The sequence below is a fragment of the Saccoglossus kowalevskii genome, chromosome 7, assembly GCF_978046115.1.
Source record: "Saccoglossus kowalevskii chromosome 7, keSacKowa6.1, whole genome shotgun sequence".
Taxonomy (NCBI): Eukaryota; Metazoa; Hemichordata; class Enteropneusta; family Harrimaniidae; genus Saccoglossus; species Saccoglossus kowalevskii.
Genome location: NC_140647.1, coordinates 25,086,400 through 25,106,822, shown reverse-complemented (window position 1 = coordinate 25,106,822; position 20,423 = coordinate 25,086,400). Strand labels below are relative to the sequence as shown.

At 34.2% G+C, this 20,423-nt stretch overlaps 1 protein-coding gene across 1 annotated transcript in view; it reads right to left on the bottom strand.

Annotated features, from left to right (window-relative positions):
* LOC100377710 (glucoside xylosyltransferase 1-like) overlaps nt 1-20,423 on the bottom strand; it is a 34,740-nt gene that overhangs the window by 8,025 nt on the left and 6,292 nt on the right. The window lies entirely within an intron of this gene.

The window sequence follows — 20,423 nt, the reverse complement described above, 5'->3', positions numbered from 1 at the left end:
TATAGGAATTATAAACACATACTTTCAAAGCCACACAGATGTCTGTGTGAAGTCTGTGATGAACAGAGAAAATTGTGCAATTTGAACAGCATCATTCAAAGCATATTTTCATTTGACTATTTTGTTGAAAATGATTACATTAACTTTTTCTTGTTTATTTTTTGGACCAAATGAACTTAATTTCCCCCTGGCTACAGGGCTTGATGAAAATCTTTCACAAAATTTATATAAATATAAAAATGTATGCAGATTTATTTTGTATAAGGTGGCAATTAAAAGGTGTCACAGACTATTGTAAAATGTATACTATATTGAAAGGCCTTGAATATACAGAAGTACCTAGGACTTATTTTGGTTTTCATGATTAAATTAAAGTGTTTCAACTTTTTAAAAAAAAAAAATTTTATACTGCAAGTGATGCCAAAACTCCTTCAAAAAGCCATAATGCACTTATGCATCATATTGCATTGGAAATACAGAAGTACTAGTACCTAGGACATATTTTGGTTATCATGATTAAATTACAATGTATCACTTCAGTAAAAAAAAAAAGTAATGCCAAAACTCTTTTAAAATGCCATAATGCCTTTAGTGAAATTTGCGTCACATTGCATTGGAAATACAGAAGTACCAGTACCTACATGTATGGTCTATTTTTATTACAATTAAATTAGAATATATCACTTCTGTTAAAAAAGTATTTACATGTATAGTTTTTTCACACATTTGACAATTCAGATCATCATGTCTCAGTGTTATAATTTGGCAAATATGCTTGTTTAACTATTAATGGAATCATCCAAAATTGAGCACAACAATTTTTTTTTTTTACTGCCATGAATTAATGGAGTTTTTATGGTGCAGTTGTTATGAAATTACATGCAAGCTTGGTATAAGAGGTGTTCAAAACATCTGTGGCTTTGCTGTTATCAAAAGCATGGTTATAATATATTATTTGTTTTTCACTGAATTTTAATATTAGCAATTACACTATGTAATATGGATTAATTAAACTTTTGCAAGATTCTCTGAAAACCAGAAATGTTATTGATGCAAGTAATTTATGTAAGTGAGCCATGAGAAGTCACCCAAAAATGTTTAAAGATGGCTGAGATATGCCATATCCAATATGGGTCCATACACTGTATACAATGCATGCACAATACATTATTTTTTTTATACTGGATTTCTTGATTTTAATCAAAACACGATAAACATTATTAATCCTAATTTCATTAGCCCCATGTACTTTTACATTGACTTTACAAAATAGAGGTTTCCCAGTCTATTTCACAATTTCGGTTAATTTAGTATCTAATGCAGCATATTAAGAATACATAATGAATCATTTTGATAATTATAAAGTAAAATTAAATGTTCTTTTTAGTATTGCCTGATTGAAGCCATAACCATATGGTCTATTACTGAAATTGCATAAACAAATTTAAAATCAAATGAGGGCACACACGCCAAGGTTACATACAAATAGCATTGTTGTGATGTGAATGTGTAATACAACAATGACTAATAAGTTTGGGTGTGTCCTAGAAAACAAAAGACGGTGTTTCAACACTTTCTATATGATCAACAGGCAATATGTCAAAGGTCAACTGAGATCACACCCAATCAGTTACACACAGTTTTTACTGAATTGCAATTTCTGTTTCGAATTAAGTCAACCGGAACATGTGCATGCCTTTACAGTAGTTATTTCCATAGACAGTGAGGCCAGACATGTTGTATGCAGCCAGTTATGTACATAATCTGATGGCCATGCAAATTAGACAGAGACACAGTTGAATGTATCAACACAAATAAAGATTAATGGGTCTTAAAGTATAGTATCACTACCTGGGACTTGTTACTTCCTGCTTTGTCTCCCGCCACTGACACGACTGTATGCTTTCATAGTATTCAACACTGTATGATGCGGCGCATGACAAGTTCAATTGTCTGTCCAATCTGCACTGAGGCAGTGACCCACAAACTGCCACTAGGCAAGAGAGGACAAAATACAGACAGTAATGTCTGTGTTTTATCAACATTTTGGAAACTAGAAAGTGTGAGTCAACTGAAAGGTTCAGCACCAGCCATTATGGCAGACATTCACAGTTCATAGGTTGTGGTCTGCTGTCTTTGTTATGGTAAATAGTATGCTAATTTTAGAAGAGTGCATTATATAATGGTGGTGTTTCAATCCGCCATATTTGGGAGGGACAGCTTCTGTATTGAGCATGTTGTGACGTGGCTTATGGCGTTGTAATAACAAAACTAATTGTCTGATCAATAGATTGCTGAATAGAAATAAGCCTGTTTCACTTAACTGTTCATTATCAGATCTCAAAATCATCCCAGACTACCAACTTTAATTAAAATTAAATATAACAATATATGGATATAGATTGAATGATTGGCACCATATTACTGCATTTACTCAGAGAACATGCTGAGAACAGAATTAGGTAATTTTAATATGCACAATATTTAGTCTATATAAACAGTTTTTATTTAATTTTTTCTTACTGACTCTCACTCACAGAACACCAAATATTTGTTGTTGTTTAAATTTTGTGTTACTTAATTATACACCTTATAACAAGTTTTGACTAATTAAACATGACACTAGACATAATATGAGCAATCTTTTGTAACAATTATTCTAATTGGTTATCAACAGTAGCCAATCAAAACTTGTGTAATGTAATTAGCATGCTGGGATAGATAAATGCTCTGACAGGTCAAACTTCGCCTCTTAATGGTCAGCGATGAACTCCATTAATACAATCTGCTGTTGAAACATTTATTTTTGAGTAAACTATTAAAAATAAATGTTCCTAACATGTGTTTTTGATGGTGGGAAAACTGAGAAAGGAATGTACAATTCATGACATGGGCAGACATTGAAATAATGTTTGATGAGAACTTACTCGATAAACTAACAAATCATGGACATGTTTGTAATGCATGTAATCATTTTAACAGTAATCTTGTTTTTTTGTGTGTAATTTTAACCTTTTCACCACAAGACTTTTTGGCCCAAATTATTCTGCACTTTTGTCTTTTCTTAAATATTTTTGATGATGAACCCTAAGTTTTGGAGCCAACGAACAAAATTTGAGTCAATTTTCAGTTTTTACCCAATAAATTTGGCTATTTGTATCCCAGTTTTCTGAAGGAAAGTGCAGACTATAAACAGGACTATTTTGTGAATTTGTGATGAAAAGAGGGAACTGGTGATGAAAAGGTAAAGAAGTATTATTATAGCATTTTAGTTTTGTTTACGTACTGCAAACAAAATTCACAATTTTGACATTTGAAGGTGATTGCGACAACTAAATTTCATCAAAATCAGCTGAATAACCCCAGTGAAAAATATTTATTTATACATAATTTTGTGTTTATTCTGGAAATACAGTATCACAAAAGATTATCACTCAAATTAAAACACTGTTAATTATCACAGGGTTTTTACTAAAATATTTAGGAGTGATTTTCAACTGAAAAAATATTAGGCAGCGAGTCAAATTATAAAATTTTAATATAATAATTTGAAAAGACACAAGATATTGAGGATACAAACAGCCAGCAAAATTAGCTGCCTTCTAGGGAAAACACTGGTCATAAAATCAAACTTTTACGAATATTGCTGTGGACCCTGTACAATTTTGTGATTTTCATGGATTGATAATTTATTTGGCTCGCACAAAAATAAAATAGTTTACAATAGTTATTATTTATTCAATTTCCAAAATTTGAATTTTACGTTCTCTGAGATCATGGTTTAACAAAGGGACATTATTTGTGAAAAAGTACAAGAGCGAAAATACCATATTCCAAACCAATAAATTTGTGAGTTCTGACTGCTAGTATGATTTTATAACATTGTCTTAGTATGCAATGGCCAGACAAAATAAACATCTGAATATAAGTGATTTTGATTCTAATCTATGACATACTTCAAATCCCTGATGGTTGTCATTTAGCACATACCGATAGCTACTATTATTAGACGAAATGATGGCAACCGGCGGGAGGTAGTAAAACAACAATCTTCTCAGGTTTATATTCAATAATTTGACGTTATTACAAACACTGAACAATGACCGTATCAGCCAGTGGGCATTATCACATAAATCATCCTGACCGCGGGATAGTAAACGTGCATCCAAGGAAAAACCAAAACATACACGGTTAAGCGGTCACGGGTTCATGTAAATACAAAACGTGTATCATTTTGTCTGTTTCAGAAAAGCATCTGTAATATGAATGCAAAAGCATGTCTAAACCCAAAACCCATTTATTGTATACTACTGAGTACATGTAGTTAAAAAAATATGAAAATATTTTGACCACAGATGTGCAACTAATAGAACAAATACGATACATTGATAATTTGTATACGATAGAAAACAGCAGCTTCCAAGAATTTTGTCTCAATTTTCTGCATTACTATAGTAATACCATACTTTCCCAGTCATAAGTCCATCCCTGGGTATTAACCCACCCTTCTATTTTTAAACATTTAACGAGTTGAAGACAACCCCGTTTATATGCCCAGGGTGTTTTACCAGGCACCGACAATGCATTAAGTTTAACATTTATTAAAATATGCATGTAAAAAGTGTGTTTCAGTCCATAAAAATCATGTTTAGTATGGTACATGTTGTTCTATTTTTGAAGTGTGTGGTGGCCCTGACAAGGGCTGTTCGGTTTATGCTTTTAAGAAAAAACTCGCATAAATTTCACAGTGCAAGGAGAACAACATGCTTCCCGCTCTTTCTGTTCTGTTATTACTAGAGTAATCCATATCCGGTAACAGATTTAATGAATGTTAAAAAGAGATTTATTATAGTCATACATGTACAAAGGCTTGGGATATTTCATAGAAATCCACCCTGTCAAAGATTTCCAAAATTACAGTCAAATAATTCCATCAAACAAATGGGTGGAAACGCCTGGGGATGATCGTATTTTACCTATAACAAAACAGTTATTGACATGTTACCTTAAGGCGTTTTACCGTCAGTTGGTATTTCGGGCATATGAAGCAAACACACTGTGTGTACAATATGCAACTGGCCAAGCTTTCAAGCTTTGAATACTAGCATACCACACGCACCACGGTGTGATGCTTCAGTACCCATGAAAACGGGGACAGCACAAGTCGTAGAAATGAAAGAAGTCACCTGTCGTAAAAAACACTATACCTCCAGCATAACTCATTGACATGAAAAGTGGGACTGAAATTTAAGGTCTGCCTGACGAAACTCGTTTGTTATCACATTGCAAAGGGGTGAGGTGGGTTTTTTTTAGAACCCGAGACTTGGTTCCAACTCATTGCCAAGTTTGCGGAGAATTAAATTATCAATGAGTCGGAACTGAATAGATTTTTGAGTTGAAAGATGGATATGTAGCCTGACTTAATCACTGCACATAGCATGCATTTTAGTATAATTTTTACACTCTCTGGTTCACCACAGCATTGTTACATTCACCTAAAAATAAATGTAAACTACACTATGCAAGAATTCTAGAGTGTCGCATGGGTAGACTAACAAAAGTTTTGGAATGCCAGGGATATATTTCATTGAAAGATTACAAAGTGCCAAGATGTCTCGTTGCGGATAAGCTACATGGGGTAATATTGACAAATCATTGGTGCAAATTTAGTTACGCATTGTACCCAGAGCTGTAAAATAATTTCAAGAAGCATAGAGTTGTAACAGAATAATACATGCACTTGAAAAAAGTCAAAGCCACGATTAAGATAATTATGAAGCTGCTTGAACGTGAACTTTACCTTGTTTACATGATAGTATTGTATTGCCTTGGACCAGAAAAAATGACCATACAATTGTGTTCAGCTCAAGCCAGTTCTAGCAGGGTTCAGTTCAAATTTACCCTGAGCCAAAGTGCTGTTCCAGCTCAGTTATAGCCTTGGCTTTTTATTTTAAGCCACAACTCTATACAGCTATCAGAGATGCGTGTAATATTCTATTTATTGGGGGGGGGGTCAACAAATGCTCTTATGTAACAAACAATCAAATTAATATGATTTCTGAAAAAAAAATATTTCTAGCTCAATGGCAGCTTGCATTTTTTTTTTTTTTTTCTAACTTGTAATTGTATAGTCAACTAAACAATTGGGATGTGCATGTACTGTACATGTAAGTCAAATAGTTTATCAGAACACTATACCAGTACAGTCATCTACATGTAACACCATAAACCATCCTGTGATGAGGGAAAGGGCATCCCAAGAGATTTCAAGAATCCATAGCACATAAAACATCATAAATCACACGTATCAACTTACAAATCAGTGTCCCTGTCCATGACCACTAAGCTGACACTGGTATGTACATTGTACGCACAGTGAGTTGATGCATTACAGTTCAATATCGCTGCCATGGCAGTTAATAATACCGTAATATTTATAAAAAAAATTGTTAATAATAACATTTATTTGTTGAAGACACAACAAAAGTAGTTGGATATTATTTAATTAAACATTTCCGGATTTTTTTTTGGTTTTAAGATATAATTAACTCCCTTACAACTTGAAAGCCGATATTGAATGCCAGCAAGTGAGTATTTTGAAAGGTATTTACGTGCTGGTACATAGCACTACGAATGACACCGCATTTATATTTATTTTAGATTGACAGTTGGTTTGGTTCAATAATTATACCAGCAAATACTGTTAAAGTATTACAGCCATGTTGATTATACTATAGACAATTACGATTCAACATTATTGATACAGTGTAATTTGGTTACATCTGTTATTTCAACATTATCGATACAGTGTAATTTGGTTACATCTGTTATTTCAACATTATCGATACAGTGTAATTTGGTTACATCTGTTATTTCAACATTATCGATACAGTGTAATTTGGTTACATCTGTTATTTCAACATTATCGATAGTGTAATTTGGTTACATCTGTTATTTCAACATTATCGATACAGTGTAATTTGGTTACATCTGTTATTTCAACATTATCGATACAGTGTAATTTGGTTACATCTGTTATTTCAACATTATCGATACAGTGTAATTTGGTTACATCTGTTATTTCAACATTATCGATACAGTGTAATTTGGTTACATCTGTTATTTCAACATTATCGATACAGTGTAATTTGGTTACATCTGTTATTTCAACATTATCGATACAGTGTAATTTGGTTACATCTGTTATTTCAACATTATCGATACAGTGTAATTTGGTTACATCTGTTATTTCAACATTATCGATACAGTGTAATTTGGTTACATCTGTTATTTCAACATTATCGATACAGTGTAATTTGGTTACATCTGTTATTTCAACATTATCGATACAGTGTATTTTGGTTACATCTGTTATTTCAACATTATCGATACAGTGTAATTTGGTTACATCTGTTATTTCAACATTATCGATACAGTGTAATTTGGTTACATCTGTTATTTCAACATTATCGATACAGTGTAATTTGGTTACATCTGTTATTTCAACATTATCGATACAGTGTAATTTGGTTACATCTGTTATTTCAACATTATCGATACAGTGTAATTTGGTTACATCTGTTATTTCAACATTATCGATACAGTGTAATTTGGTTACATCTGTTATTTCAACATTATCGATACAGTGTATTTTGGTTACATCTGTTATTTCAACATTATCGATACAGTGTAATTTGGTTACATCTGTTATTTCAACATTATCGATACAGTGTAATTTGGTTACATCTGTTATTTCAACATTATCGATACAGTGTAATTTGGTTACATCTGTTATTTCAACATTATCGATACAGTGTAATTTGGTTACATCTGTTATTTCAACATTATCGATACAGTGTAATTTGGTTACATCTGTTATTTCAACATTATCGATACAGAGTAATTTGGTTGTATCTGTTATTTAAAGATTATCGATACAGTGTAATTTGGTTACATCTGTTATTTCAACATTATCGATACAGTGTAATTTGGTTACATCTGTTATTTAAAGATTATCGATACAGTGTAATTTGGTTACATCTGTTATTTCAACATTATCGATACAGTGTAATTTGGTTACATCTGTTATTTCAACATTATCGATACAGTGTAATTTGGTTACATCTGTTATTTCAACATTATCGATACAGTGTAATTTGGTTACATCTGTTATTTCAACATTATCGATACAGTGCAATTTGGTTACATCTGTTATTTAAAGATTATCGATACAGTGTAATTTAGTTACATCTGTTATTTCAACATTATTGATACAGTGTAATTTGGTTACATCTGTTATTTCAACATTATTGATACAGTGTAATTTGGTTACATCTGTTATTTCAACATTATCGATACAGTGTAATTTGGTTACATCTGTTATTTCAACATTATCGATACAGTGTAATTTGGTTACATCTGTTATTTAAAGATTATCGATTCAGTGTAATTTGGTTACATCTGTTATTTCAACATTATCGATACAGTGTAATTTGGTTACATCTGTTATTTCAACATTATTGATACAGTGTAATTTGGCTGTATCTGTTATTTCAAGATTATCGATACAGTGTAATTTGATTGTATCTGTTATTTCAACATTATCGATACAGTGTAATTTGGTTACATCTGTTATTTCAACATTATCGATACAGTGCAATTTGATTGTATCTGTTATTTCAACATTAGCGATACAGTGTAATTTAGTTACATCTGTTATTTCAACATTATCGATACAGTGCAATTTGGTTACATCTGTTATTTCAACATTATTGATACAGTGTAATTTGGTTACATCTGTTATTTCAACATTATTGATACAGTGTAATTTGGTTACATCTGTTATTTCAACATTATCGATACAGTGTAATTTGGTTACATCTGTTATTTCAACATTATCGATACAGTGTAATTTGGTTACATCTGTTATTTAAAGATTATCGATTCAGTGTAATTTGGTTACATCTGTTATTTCAACATTATCGATACAGTGTAATTTGGTTACATCTGTTATTTCAACATTATTGATACAGTGTAATTTGGCTGTATCTGTTATTTCAAGATTATCGATACAGTGTAATTTGGTTGTATCTGTTATTTCAACATCGATACAGTGTAATTTGGTTGTATCTGTTATTTCAACATTATCGATACAGTGTAATTTGGTTGTATCTGTTATTTCAACATTATCGATACAGTGTAATTTGATTGTATGTTATTTCAACATTGTAATTTGGTTACATTGGTTACTTTAGATACAAGTGTAATTTGGTTGTATCTGTTATTTCAACACTGTAATTTGGTTACATTGGTTACTTTAGATACAAGTGTAAATTGGTTGTATCTGTTACATCATTACATTTTCACCACATTTTATATACAGATGAATTTCTCCTGCAAGGTGTAAGTGAAAACATTACATCAGAAGAAAACCTATTTGTCGGAATTTAATAGCATTGGGTAGCGAGGGTAACACCATATTTGCTCAATGTGCAGCACATCTCCAATGGAAGAGACAAGTAGCTGTATTTGGTACGATTTTACCACGCTGAACTATTTACACTACACGTAACTTGTTAATGTGTTATAAAGCACATGTGCTTCTAAACAGACTAAATATATACAGACCTCAAACATGAATCAAGTTTTCATTCAATGATGAAAGCTATCTGGGGGGTACAGTGGAGCACCTTAATGTGAACTAGGTCAAGACATTCTCAACACTTGGATGAACTATTTCAAGGTGAAGCCATCTGAATTATTTGATTGAATCTTGTAAAGATACTGTCTATGTCAGTGTAATCAACGCCTGATTGACTTCCAGTACTGCCTTTCTTATTCTGCTACCCATTCAAATCCATTCATGTTTTTCGTGCTTAGATAAAAGTTTCGCAAAACTTTACGTGTCCTTTAAAGGTTACGACTATAATAGACAGGGGACAATCATAATGAATGCGGCCAGAATATCAATGCGCTAATCAGTTGTGTTAAGAATCAACAAAGGAACACTTGCTCTTTTTTTGGACACACTCAGCTTGGTTTCAATCGTCTCAAATGAGTATTAACGCTAATCAGCAGGATGTTCCCACAGTCCCAAAATGTAAATTATCCTGTCTTAGCCCTGAGTAGAGTTTTGTAGGTTATCCTCCTTCCGCTGATTATTTGCCCCTACCTTTCATGCAGTTTTCATGATTGTAACCATCCAAAATGTAGATCAATCAATCTAGCGATCATAAATACCTTTCTTGTGGCAGAAAAATTACCCTATACACTGGAATTAACATTGACGAAAGTCAGTTTTACGCAATGAAACAACCTTTTGTTTATAAATACGGCAAGAAAAAGATGGCAGCATATATGTATATTGTCTATTGATGTTGGGAAATGTTAATTTTTTCGACGCAAGTAGAAAATCTTCTGTAATTTCACCTCCAGTTGAGGTATTTGGGATAAATAGATGTATCGACCAGCTTATTTTTTTTTAGCTGCAAAGCTGAATGCCTCTTAAATTGCCCGATACAGGCGGTCACAAGTTTTTAATCCCTGTTCTTTACAACTTCTCAGGACAGTTTGGGCCAAATGATCAGCGGAAGGAGGCTAATCAACAAGACAGTACTCAGGGGCAAATATCCTTGTGAAGGATGACCTCCTAATAAGGTATGGAGTAAATATCTCCATAAAGAGGTCGACCCTGAAAAGGTATGTTGATCAAATATTCCTTGTGAAGAATACCTCCTAATTAGATATGAGGCCAATATACCTGTGGATAATGCACATCCTAATAAGATATGGGACCAAAATACATGTACATGTGGAAAATGCACATCCTAATAAGATATGGGACTAATATACATGTACATGTGGAGAATGCACCTCCTAATAAGGTATGGGGCAATATACCTGTGGATAATGCACATCCTAATAAGGTATGGGGCCAATATACATGTACATGTGGAGAATGCACCTCCTAATAAGGTATGGGGCAATATACCTGTGGATAATGCACATCCTAATAAGGTATGGGGCCAATATACATGTACATGTGGAGAATGCACCTCCTAATAAGGTATGGGGCAATATACATGTGGAAAATGCACATCCTAATAAGATATGGGGCCAATATACATGTACATGTGGAGAATGCACCTCCTAATAAGGTATGGGGCAATGTACCTGTGGAGAATGCACATCCTAATAAGGTATGGGACCAATATACCTGTGGGAAATGCACATCCTCATAAGATATGGGACTAATATACATGTACATGTGGAAAATGCACATCCTAATAAGATATGGGGCAATATACCTGTGGATAATGCACATCCTAATAAGGTATGGGGCCAATATACATGTACATGTGGAGAATGCACCTCCTAATAAGGTATGGGGCAATATACATGTGGAAAATGCACATCCTAATAAGATATGGGGCCAATATACATGTACATGTGGAGAATGCACATCCTAATAAGATATGGGACCAATATACCTGTAGGAAATGCACATCCTCATAAGATATGGGACTAATATACATGTACATGTGGAAAATGCACATCCTAATAAGATATGGGGCAATATACCCGTGGATAATGCACATCCTAATAAGGTATGGGGCCAATATACATGTACATGTGGAGAATGCACCTCCTAATAAGGTATGGGGCAATATACCTGTGGAGAATGAACATCCTAATAAGATATGGGACCAATATACCTGTGGGAAATGCACATCCTAATAAGGTATGGAGCCAATATACCTGTGGAAAATGCACGTCCTAATAAGATATGGGGCCAATATACATGTGGAGAATGCACCTCCTAATAAGGTATGGGGCAATATACCTGTAGAGAAGGCACATCCTAATAAGATATGGGGCAATATACCTGTGGAAAAATGCACATCGCAATAAGGTATGGGGCAATATACCTGTGGAGAATGCACATCCTAATAAGGTATGGGGCCAATATACCTGTGGAAAGATGCACCTCCTAATAAGGTATGGGGCCAATATACATGTACATGTGGAGAATGCACCTCCTAATAAGGTATGGGGCCAATATACATGTGGAAAATGCACATCCTAATAAGATATGGGGCAATATACCTGTGGATAATGCACATCCTAATAAGGTAAGGGGCCAATATACCTGTACATGTGGAGAATGCACCTCCTAATAAGGTATGGGGCCAATATACATGTGGAAAATGCACATCCTAATAAGATATGGGGCAATATACCTGTGGATAATGCACATCCTAATAAGGTATGGGGCCAATATACATGTACATGTGGAGAATGCACCTCCTAATAAGGTATGGGGCAATATACATGTGGAAAATGCACATCCTAATAAGATATGGGGCCAATATACATGTACATGTGGAGAATGCACCTCCTAATAAGGTATGGGGCAATGTACCTGTGGAGAATGCACATCCTAATAAGGTATGGGACCAATATACCTGTGGGAAATGCACATCCTCATAAGATATGGGACTAATATACATGTGGAGAATGCACCTCCTAATAAGGTATGGGGCAATGTACCTGTGGAGAATGCACATCCTAATAAGGTATGGGACCAATATACCTGTGGGAAATGCACATCCTAATAAGATATGGGACTAATATACATGTGGGAAATGCACATCCTAATAAGATATGGGGCAATATACCTGTGGAGAATGAACATCCTAATAGGATATGGGACTAATATACATGTGGAGAATGCACATCCTAATAAGATATGGGGCAATATACCTGTGGGAAATGCACATCCTAATAGGATATGGGACTAATATACATGTGGAGAATGCACATCCTAATAAGGTATGGGGCCAATATACATGTGGAGAATGCACCTACTAATAAGGTATGGGGCAATATACCTGTAGAGAAGGCACATCCTAATAAGATATGGGGCAATATACCTGTGGAAAAATGCACATCGCAATAAGGTATGGGGCAATATACCTGTGGAGAATGCACATCCTAATAAGGTATGGGGCCAATATACCTGTGGAAAGATGCACCTCCTAATAAGGTATGGGGCCAATATACATGTACATGTGGAGAATGCACCTCCTAATAAGGTATGGGACCAATATACCTGTGGAAAAATGCACATCTTAATAATAAGATATGGGGCAATATACCTGTGGAGAATGCACATCCTAATAAGGTATGGAGCCAATATACCTGTGGAAAAATGCACATCCTAATAAGGTATGGGGCAATATACCTGTGGAGAATACACCTCCTAATAAGGTATGGAGCCAATATACCTGTGGAGAGATGTACCTCATAATAAGGTATGGGGCCAATATCCCTTGGAGAATTTACTAGTACCTCCTAATAAGGTATCTGTTAATATCCATGTGGAGAATGCATATCCTAATTTGTCATAGGGCCAATATCCCATCACTTAAATACACATGCATACATGCATATGTATACTGTATGCTGATGTTAATTGCAAGTGTTGCAAAATAGTAAGGTATGCCTCAACAGTGTATTGGTATGCCCATTCACACTTGAATACCATTCTTGATTCTCAGACCAGCTCATACCAATTAAAACACAGCTTTCAGCGGGTAGGGGGAGGGGGCATACACACACATAGAAGTCTATCCATTTATTAGGTATGATGTTGGTCTTTTTATCCAATCAGACATAGCTATGCTACTCTACTCATCCACATATAGTAAAGCATGCATCTGGTGAAAGACGGAAGGATTTACATCTAATATGTTTGTTGACTGAGACCGGATCTAAAAGTATTTTGAATACTTGTCAGACACACAATGCATTGAATTGAATTTCCTGTGGCATACACTAAAGGCAAACACCCCAGTGATCACGAAACTGATAGGCTTGTTTGTGAGAAATACTAGACAATATATTTTTACCTTTAGAATATTTGTTGATGTCAAGTAATTAATAAGTAAATAAATCATATTGTTATAGTCTCATCAAATGTACATACATGTATGGAGTAGGGATACTTGCATGCAGTGTGTATCCAAGGGGGTTGAATAGGAAACTTGATTTTGGGACTTGAAACCCTCATGTTAGGCATTTCTGTTACTTTTTGTTATTCTGTTTAACACGTCTTGTCTTGAATGTTTAACCTTTTCACTGCCAGACTTCCTTGCCCAAATTATTTTGCACTTTTTTTTGTATTCTTCCATTTTTTTGTGGAAATGAACTCTAATTTTGGAGCCAACTGACAAAATTTTAGTTTTCACTCAAAAAATGTGGCTACTTTTGTCTCGATCTTCTGAAGGAAAGAGCAGACTATAAATGGGACTATTTTGTGAATTTATGAAGAAAAGAGGGAGCTGGTGGTGAAAAGGTTAATTATATTGTACAGAAAAAAAATATCTTGGTCACAGTGCAGTTAAATATGAACCTGTCACAGCTTTCTCTTTTTATGTTTTAACAACATACATTTTTCAGGACGGAAGGATTTACATCTAATATCTAATATGACTATATAAAAACAGAATATCACATCCATTTGCATGATAACTAAACCTCAAATGAGGAGGGGTGGAGGATTACAGGAAAAATACAGTGAAATTAATATTGTATATGTTTAAACTCAGAAAGACCAGTGACACAGCTGAATATGATGGAACACTTAAAAACATTTGAGATACGAGAAAAAACAGGAAATTGCATCGGCTTAATAATACCGGTATTATTCAAACAATGTTGATATTGCATATTTAAGTCATTCTTGCAGTAATTCATTTAAATCTGTCCCTGAGAGAAGAAACAAGCAAACAAGCAAATAACTAAAAGTAAATTTACATAATGTTGTTCATGAGCCTTGTTAAATTTCTGAGAATGTCCATGTCTAAAATGCTCTTAGTCATTCAAGAAGAAACATCAAAATCATGATTACAACTGTTTTCTTGCAAAACCACTATGAAAACTTCAGCTTGCTTCAGTAAGGATGTATCTTGTGTGAATGCACACAGTGTAATTACTTTTGTTTCATCTTTGATTCTCTCTGGAATCTATCTGTGTTCCGGCTTCTACCGGGGTACATCTAAAGCTTGCAGAATATACTGTAAAATGACTAATTTTCACTGGTTTTAAATTTCGCTAATTTACCATTTCAGGCATATTAAGTGGGTTTTGAAATTCACGGTTTTATCATTTAGATAATGTGTTCTATGCTAAATTTTACATATTCACTAGGTTTTAATTTAGCGCATTTTCCAGTCAGCGAAATAAGCAAAATTAAAACCCAGTGAATAATTAACCCCTTTACAGTATGTTGTCATACATGTATGACATACATAACTTGTATATTAATTTCCATTGCAACTACAGAAAACAGGAAATACATGATATGATAATTTTTCTATTAAAAGCACCACTCTAATACATGTAGATTGAGAATCGATGGGTCCAATAGATGGCTTCTGTGAGCCAAAAACATAGTTTAGGTGGAATTTTAAACACACTAAAATCCAACTTATCAAACCATGCTTTCACTACAGCAAATACGGTATATACATCAGCCTCACAAGACAAGTATAGGCTAAAGTGGTCTGGCTCAAATCATTCTTCATATTTCATTTAAAATGTATACATTAGATATTCCTGGAAGAAGATTTTCTGATATCTCACAGACAAAAATTGATGATAAAAAAGATGTTGTCATTTATTGAAAAATCTATTTATATAAAGTAAAACATTTTTAACTCGTAACTTTGTTATTTGTTTCATTTAATGCAAGTCGCGTGCACCTGTATCCTCGGGGGCGGACATCCGGGCTTTTTCTACCGCCTGGCAACCCTCGCGGTGAAAACAAAGACCAAAAACTCGCAGAAAACGGTACTTTGCGATGGTTGTTGAGAGTGCCTTGAACAGTGTAACAAGATTAGCCCTACGTGTGTAACATATATGAATTTGGTTGTTCAGGATTACTTCAAAGTTGAGTTTGTGTTGTTTTCTCGAGTTTTCACCGGCTCCACCGGCGTTCCACAGCAGCGGTGCGCGTCTTAGCAACGTAGAACGTCCGTGACGTAGCTCCGCCCCCGAGGATTACTGCTATGTAATCCTTTCTATGGAGTTACCGAAAATTTTATAAATATAAAAAAAAAACATTTTTTTTAAACCTTTTCACTACCAGTTCCCTCTTTTCATCACAACTTCACAAAATAGTCCAATTTATAGAGTTTCCTTCAGAAGACAAAAACAGCAACATTTTTTTAGTAAAAACTGAAAAGTGACTAAAATTTAGTTGGCTTGAATTTCCAGAAATAATAAAAATATAAAAAATAGTGCAGAAAAATTAGGGCAAGAATGTCTGGTGGTGAAATAGTTAAGTTTTTGCTGCCTTTAATGGAGCATCTGAATGTGTGACTGCACAACAGGAAGGCAGTGCACACATAAAAAGGTCTTATTACGTGACAGGACAGTTTACCAAGTACAAGACAGCAAAAGAGACCATATTAATGGTCTTGCTAAACTAAATGCTTCCCACAGTCTCCTACTGTGAGAGAAGTGAGTGACAGGACAATGATTTAAATGTCTGTGTCTTAGATACAAGACTCCTATTGTGGGAACAGTATACATACAAGTGCCAAGCAGTAGATACAAGAATAATGCCCTAAACACATCTGTTTTCCACTCATTTATTAATCTAGCATATCAAACAGTAGAAAGCATTTTAGTACAACAGGAATAAAAAGTTGAATAATTTAAAAAAAGAAAGAAAAAGTTTTGTTCAACAATTGTTAGCTGATCCATATAGATGAGATAGGGGGCACTGAACAGAACACTTTTCGCAAAGATAGTGATCAGTTCGCAATAATAAATCCATCGGTTAGTTACTGCCACGTCATCAACACGCCGGGTGAACTTAGTTACATCACTATTGTTCATGAATACGCATGAAGTCATGTGATTCAAGCAAACCAACCAGTAAGCAAGAACCGAGACAGGTGTGTTTATGGCTGATGAAATAATTTTGTGATGTTCTGGTTCATATAGTGAACTTCCCCCGGGATAAAAAATTCGTAACAAATCACTGGAAGCCACATCAAAGCATAGATCCTATGGTCTATGAACAAAGTAACGCGGTCGAAGCTGTTCATGTTGTATTTCATGCTCTAAACATGATCACATCAGTTCTATTTTTAGCAAGTAACCGTGGCTACCTGAAACAAAATGTCTGTAAGAGTGGTCTCTAAAAGTATATGTAATAGTACAGTCAAATCATGTTTCTTGAAAGGGGGGGGGGGGGGAGGGGGGTATTCATTATACATGCTTTAAATTTTGTCTATGTACATCTCCAGGTGACACATAACTGAATGTCCACTGGACCAAACATTCTATGGCACACAGCTGCTGTTGAAATCTTATTTGTTATTTCATCGATCACGGTATCCACGGTATCCACATACGCTTGGATATTATGTTTGTTTCAATAGATAAGAATACTACATTTTCATAAGACAATGCAATACGATATAACCGACTATCATTATTTATATGATATATTCCCCCCCCCAAAAAAAGTAAGGTTATCTAAGCATAACACATGGCTTTAATTTCACTAGCATTGAAGGCTTGCATGCCCTAAGAGTTTTTTTTGGTGCCCTTCAAAATAATAATGATTTTCTCGATACTATTCCTATCTGCGGTGCCAGAGCAATCTCATAATATTCCCCCCTGAAAAATGGTTCAAGTTCAAGCTCTGATAACAACCTCAAATTTTGCTCTAAAAAAGTTGGCACAAGAGGTTCAACGTGTTAAAAGCTGCTGTATTTCAAGTTACCTGTATTTTTTTTTAATCAATTATAGTACCAGCGAGCATATAAGTTGAAAAATATCCATGATGCACCAGTAATAGAAAAAACTGCAAAGCATCATGGGACTCTAAATTGACACCTTTGATGACAAAGGTTTTTAACGATCACTCAGGCATGAAATGGAACATCATTTCGATTCAAGTGTCAGTACTCCACATTTAAATCAGTGAACTCTTGTAGCAATTATGCCCATTGAATGTCAACAGAGATGAAACCACTTATTACATTTAAATCTGAAGTACAAGTTTATACACAGTCAAGGTTGAACAACAAAGCAGATTGAAATAGACATGGGAATAATGATTTAGGAGAGAATGAAAAAAAAACAAGGCCTTGAATAAAGAACAGTGATGGCCTTCTTGGGCAGACTTGTTGAATTAGCACCCATGCATATCCAAGATACAGATAATGGAAAGGGATGGAGTGATGACAAAAGAAATCCATATATCATACCAGTTCCTGCAGAACGTCCTTGGTAAATACCTGTCTAAACACCACAGACCCCTTAATTTGGAGACACTGTACTCTCCTCTTAAAAAGAATTTATAACAACTTATAAATTAAGCACTTTCATAGGGAATTAGAAACACACCTAGGCGTTTTTTAACAGGTCTTGCTTCACCTAGGTATCATCACAGTAGAAAACGACAACATAGCGCCACAGGCAATTAATGAGAGTACCTAGTAACTACAAACAAACATCACGCACTGATTCTTCAATTTACGGGTAGTTTTACCAATCATAAGACAATGTCAGAGCTCTTTCTAGGATGGACTTTTACAAGAGACAAATGTCACTATGAACATTTTACTGGATTTCAGTTTGAACTTGATAATTTTAAACAAATTTATAGATATGTAACAAGCAGCCTGTCAGCAGAGATAGCTCCGCTGTTAGCAATGCACATTGCAATTAAAGAACAGAAGATATCATTAGAAAATGAACAATATGTATAGAATCAAAGCAACAAGACTTTAATACTGTTTTCAACAAGAATTAAAAAATATCACTTTTCACCAAAAATAATCATCAAAATTAGATAATTGAAGATATCACCACGAAATTAACAAATCTGAGAGAGGCCTACCCAAAGTACATATACACCAAGTATCAAAGCATTCAGGCTTGTAGTTTTCAAGAAGAAGTCAAAAAAGTAAAACATTGACACAGACGTCGACGGACGACAACGACGGACAATCACTCATATGATAAGCTCCGCTCGACAAAGTCGACAGCGGAGCTAATAAAAGCCGTCTTTGGTGTTCAAAAGCTTATACCAAAAAATATTATTCATTGTTAAGAACAAGCTCAAACCATTAAGCACAAACATCTGTACGAACCCACCCAATGAACTGTAATTTTGATTAGATAGACCCTATAACAGCAATAATTTCCAATATTAAACAACAATTTTTTAATGTGTTTTAGAACTTCAGTCGTAATAGCTTGGAAGAAAATAATATTATTTATAGTGAATTTGTACCCCTCTTCCCCACAAAAGTACCAGGATTTGTAACTTTTAGAGTCAAATGTGACAATTATGAATTTTCATTCTTAATGGTATAAATTCCTGTTATAAAAGTAATATGGTATTTATGAATATTCATGCACAATTGAATCTATTGGATATCTCTATATGTTAACTTGTGTTACCGTGGTTTCACACCATGAAGTAGGCTTCAATGAGAAATACTTACTGACAGTTAATTATGTCTACAATGGACAGACACAAAAACAACAACAATAGACAAAACCTGACTATATATGACTTGTAAGTGGGATTGGTTGCTATGGTTGCTTCATTTGAGCCGATATATTTCTCCAATTTCAAAACCAAAACTGAAAGATTCTTTTCAGGTTTCCTAAGATACACTAAAATCTGAGAACAGTTGAAGACAGTGAATTGGAAGCCATCTGGAAGGAGCGATGTGGAAAATACAAGATGACGCGTTTCCCAGGCTGGAGTTTCCCAACTCCCAACATGAAAAACATAAAAGGAATTTTTTCCCAGGCTCAGCTAAGCAAACAAGTGTACACATCCCATCATAATAAGATGTTTCTGGTATCATCTAACACGTTTTCATGAGGAAAGTAACTAGCGTACTATTGACACAAGATATCCATTCCCTTTATTTTTATAAATATCTATAAATTCACAGGGAATGGTTTTGTTGTGTTGATAGTAATACACAATTTAAACTGAAACATTTTTAAATGCATTGATTGACTGGTCAAATTCAACAGCTACAATGTATTGACATTTATAAAAAAAACGAGAATGGCTTTATTACCTCGATAGTATAGAAAAAATAAACTCATAATACAGGTAGCACTTGTTCACACTATTGCTTTTCCAGAAAAAGTTAAAAAAATAAAATTCACATATGACATCTATAAAACGCAAGGATTATTATATTTACATAATTATCATCAATTATATGACAGTAATTACTTAGTATTAGTTTATAATTACTGAATATGCAAAAGCACAAAAATTTAAGAATTTTACAAATTCAAAACTTTCAAATTTGCATCTCCAATAAAGCACATACAAAACAAAAAATGCTTTTGTTGTTTACTGAATCATT